We start from the raw sequence: 5,237 nt of genomic DNA on the forward strand, positions 1-5,237 counted from the left end.
CTTAGTACATGAAAGCGAGTGTTACATAAGAGGAAGAATGAATTTGATGAGTAAAGAATGAAAGCTGGGGAATTTGTCACTATATGCTTGGCTGAGACGTTGGCAAGGAAGAAGTTTGGGGATGATGGATAGATGAATGTAAGGAGTTAGTACGTTTGTTGTTAGGGACAGTGCCAGATGGAGTTAGAGAATTTGTGAACTTGAAGGAAGGAGTATTATGTTGCGGACTGGGTTGACTTGGGAGAAATTTGAAATTGTAGAAGACATGAGCTTCGACAGGGTTATAAAGAGAGCAGAAGTGTAAGTGTAAGGGCTGGGGTAGATGAGAGTACCAGAATTTGGAAGCTTTAGGATGCAGTAATAGGGGCCCAATGAGAATGGCCGATAGTGTAATAGATAGAGGTAAGAGCAAGTAATGTGGAGGTGCTATGAGGATGAATGGTGGGTTTGTATGGGAACAACGTGGTTGGACGGTTAGGATAGTAGTGTACAAAGGGAGTGGAAGTCGAGCTAAGTGTTTTAGATGTGGAAAGGGAAGGACATACAAAGAATGAGGTAGGTGGCTTTAGGAGCCGCATGGTGTGGCAACGGGACATTTGGTAGTGAGTGCACGAAAGATAGGGGTTAAATGCTGGTCATGTTGTAATGGTTGTAGGGGCATCCGAGTGAATATGTATCCGTGGTAAGAAGGGCATATGCGAGAATGTGTCTTGAGCGGCGTGACTAATGTGAATGGAAGGGCATGTGTAGATTATAGGCATCGCATGTTTAATCTGGAAACTGAGTGGGAAGGGGGTTCAAATGGTGGCCCAGGATGCAAGCTAAAAGGCAGATGCATGTACGTGAGGGGTTGTTGCATGAGGGAGGTTTTGCTGGAAAGACTGACGAGTGCATGAGTGTGCAAGTGTGTTGTAAGTGAGTAAGATTGATTGCCTTTAGTAGATACCAGGTATGAATGTCATATTTAAGAATGATGTGAGAAATTGAGGAATGGTGAGATTAGAAACTGCCAGGGGAAGTAAGAGGATTGGAAATTTAGGGTAGCAGTAGTTGGAAGAGTGTGTGAACGGTTAGAAATTGGGGTGTAGTGATGGATGAAAGTACTTGTGATTGAGAGTAATGTAATGATAAATATGATATTTTATTGGGATGTGAGTTTTTGAAAAATGCGGGATGGTGGTCCGTTCTAGTAAGGAATGTAATTGAATTACGATGAAAGGGGATGTGCTTGGGGATTTGTATTTGGGGAAGGATGGTAGGGTTGAGCAAAATTGTGGGAAGAGAGTGCCTGTAATTGCGACAGAGAGGTAAAAGTGCCACATGATATTGGAGAAGTTGTGAGTGTGAAAGTGGCATGGCCGATAGCCTCGATAGCTAACAATGATAGGTGTGAGTATGTGGTTGAGGGAATAGACAGCAACAATTAGTCAGGGTTAAATGTGTGTGTGCGTGATGGGTTTTGGAACATGGGAGATCCGAGGTATATATACGGCCATTGCCGAGTGGCAGGAAGCGAGTCCGAGGAATATGTGAGGGAGATTACGTGGGAATATTACGCACGTTGGTGAATGTGGATGATGAGAGGCACGTGGAAGGTACAGCAGGTGATGACAGGTGATTTGAAAGGAGCTAATGATTGGACGATGAGAGTTGAAGGAAGAGTAAAGGCAGATGAAAATGTAAGTAAGAGAACGATTGAGGAGAATGTTGTGGGAGTTATGGGGCATTGAGTCGGGAGATGCAGGATTTGGGGGACTGGCTTCTCGAATTTAAAATAGTTCTGAAGACGACACTTACAAGGTCAGCTGCCCTCGACATTTTTCTCCGCTCATCTAATCGTGAGACAGAGGAGCAGTGTGAGGAGCTGAGGTGGAGTACAGGAGTGCGAGCGCCTGGAATAGCCCCATTGTACCGGGTACGTAAGCCAGATGGAAGCTATGGATGTGCAGGATCGGAAGGTGAATGAAGTAACTGTGAAAGAGCCGATTCCCGATGAATGTGGTGTCTGGATTGTGTATACAATATATATCCACATTGTGACTCATGAACATCTCGATATCCTGATATCCCTGGTTTTGATTTCAGCTGAAGGCCTTTTTGAAAATGCAAGTAGTAAGGTATAATCAAGAATTTCCCTTTCCTTCGGGGCTCTTCAGACCAGAGTCAGGGGGGAAGAATGCATTCAGTGACAACCACTTCTCTGATTTGCATGCCTACTTGTCCTGAACACTTTGAACAAGAATATAGAGCAGTCCTTAGGTACGTGAGGGAGGACAGGAGAGGTACAGGGAGAGAATAAGAGTGGGGAATGGAATGAAGAGGTAGAGGAATGGCTTGGGAGGAAGGAGAATAATATATATATATATATATATATATATATATATATATATAATATATATATATATATATATATATATATATATATATATAAAAAGTAAATTTCTCATCATGCCCCCTTTGTGGTGCATCTATGAATGCCCAAACTCCTCACCCATCTCTACCTGTCGCTTAACCAGCTTCTTTGCTTTTTCACTTACCCATATTCGGTCGCCCTCCTTCTCCCGTCTATATAGGTTGGTACCTCCAACAACGCCTAAACTATCCTTATGTTCAAATGTTTTTAAAGAGATTTTTTTGTTCAGTTCATATGTATTCACAATACTTTTCTTTCATTGCAGCCTTGAAAAATGAGACTAGTTGTCTTGGAAATGTCAGCACAAAATAAGATGATTTTATGTACCAGTCTGTTTCCACTGCCCTCAGTTCTTTATATCTATATATATATATATATATATATATATATATATATATATATATATATATATATATATATACATACATATATATATATATATATATATATATATATATATATATATATATATAAATATATAATCATTAATACGTGGTTCAAAAGGGAAGAAAGGACAACAATCACAAAGTCACACTTGAAATACTGAATCATGGTTAGCCACTCTGTGCAAACAAACCATCACAACACTAGCCACTTCATGCAACTAAACACTGCACCATTAACCTCAATCTTGCACACACACAACCACTACCCGGATGCTGAGGCCACTCCTTTCAATATCTCTTTCACTTTATTTTCCATGCCTTCTCTAGGTTTCCATTTATTCCATCCTTTCAACACTTGCATGTTGTATTCTCACTTCACCATCACATCATCCTCCATTATTTCCACTTGACCATACCATTTGAAAAAACTGAAAATCCTTCCTTTCTCCTGCACTAACCCTTTTACCACTCCTGTGAATCTCTGCATTTATCACCATTTCAGTTCTTATACTATATATCTTACATAAACATTTCATCTTTACAGTTCTCACCTTTCTTTCATTCACATTCATCAACCTCACTTCACTTTCCTTAAGAGGAGTTGGTTCAACAATCCCTTCACATATTCCAGCCTTGACTTCCTTGCAATTCCTATTTTCCTCATAATCTTTTACACTTGTCCTGCTACCTTTCTTCCTTTACCTATTCTGTGACTCACCTCTTCTCTTGTCTTACCAACATCAGAAAATTTTTAATTCTGGATACTTTCAAGGGGATCTGCTGCATCTATTCCTCACCACCCATACTACTTTTCACTATCCAACTTCCTGGTTCTCATGTACCTTTATAACCCTACTCTTTTTGTCAGTAACTCTCAACTTTCTTCAGTTGCAAGCTATTTTCTTCTGTCCTCAATCTGTACAGTACTTTCTGCGAATATCACCTGTTCCACACACCATTCGACCCATTTTCTTATCTCACTGCTTTGCACCTACATCTACTGTCCTCTCGCTGGCTTCTTGTATCACTTCATCCATAAAAAGTATTAAATAGCCACGTAGACATAACACACTCTCGTCTCGAAACCATTTTTACACCAAACCAGTCATCCCATGCCAGCAAACTCTAGCATTCTTTACTGACATCTTCAAAACTCTCTATTGCTCTTAACAGTTTACCCCCATAACATACATTTGCTATACTTTCATCTAAGCGAGATTTGTAAACATAGGTCTGCGAAAGTGCACTGTTAGCATCTGTAACGGTTCAATTGTGATTTACGTAAAATCATATGCATATGTTAACGAGTAAAACTTATCATGAACGGTGTTATCGTGAATTGTTAATTTTTTCGTATTTTGTAAATCATTTAATCTTATCTGTTTTGGATATTTTGGTTAAACACTACAGGCAAAATGAATATGTATTTTCAGTCTTGCAGAATAAAGACAATTACCCTCGTTAGGTCTAAGCTAGATAGACAATTCGTCAGACAGATCCAAACACTCTCTCTCTCTCTCTCTCTCTCTCTCTCTCTCTCTCTCTCTCTCTCTCTCTCTCTCTCTCTCATTTTGTATGTGATACCCTCATGTTAAGTGATTTTTTTAGCCATCCTCTAATGTAATGCTATTCGTATTTATTAAAAATATTCTAATGCGAAAAACGCATTTCCTTGTGTATATCAAAAGAAAACTTAATTGTTTTGGTGAAAGAAACCTACTGGAAGTGTCGCATTTTTTTTTCGGATAAGTGTACAAGCCGATCAATAGGATAAAAATGAAAATATTCCTGTGGTCGTCGTTGCTTCTAATACACGATATTGTTTTAAAGATGGAGGAAGAACTCTGTAATTGGTAGTTAAATTCTTTTCGTGAGCAGAGTCTATGAAATCTTTCCGACTCGTTAATATTAACGAATCTCAACTTTTTCACACGCCAGTATCATGGTACATGAAGGAAATTAGACAGCCAAAGAATGCTATGAGCGCCATTTTTAACTAAGAGATATATAAAATATTTCCCACAAAGACCAGACGCTCGACCCAACATTGCGATACTTGCAGAATCCCATTGCTACACGACCCAGCCCTTCCCCTCCCCCACGTAACAAATCAAAAGCGCCAAGCGTCTCTTCCAAATAATCTCCATCGAGTCTCCCAAGAGATCTTTTAATGCGTTTATGAAACGTACAAATAAAGCAAACGTTTGCATGGAACCTAAAATTAATAGGAAAAAGTATTTCATTTCTGGCATAGTTGTCCAGCGGTGAACTACATTGCAATGGAGAAAATCTGCATTGTTGGTGCGCCCGCAAATTTATTATTCCGAGCAAGGCGTCGTTGGCCGTTGCAGATGAATGGGAAAGAGACAGAAACACAAGCAAAAGATGAGGGGAACCGTAAAAGGATGAAGAGTACAACGTACTGTGGCGATGCTCGT

The 5,237-nt window shown here is 39.7% G+C and overlaps 1 pseudogene; it reads left to right on the forward strand.

Moving 5' to 3' along the window:
* The first annotated feature begins 5,150 nt into the window (after positions 1–5,150).
* Positions 5,151–5,237, forward strand: part of LOC136834119 (alpha-(1,3)-fucosyltransferase C-like) — a 15,832-nt pseudogene continuing 15,745 nt past the window's right edge.

Source organism: Macrobrachium rosenbergii, chromosome 53, assembly GCF_040412425.1.
Source record: "Macrobrachium rosenbergii isolate ZJJX-2024 chromosome 53, ASM4041242v1, whole genome shotgun sequence".
NCBI lineage: Eukaryota > Metazoa > Arthropoda > Malacostraca > Decapoda > Palaemonidae > Macrobrachium > Macrobrachium rosenbergii.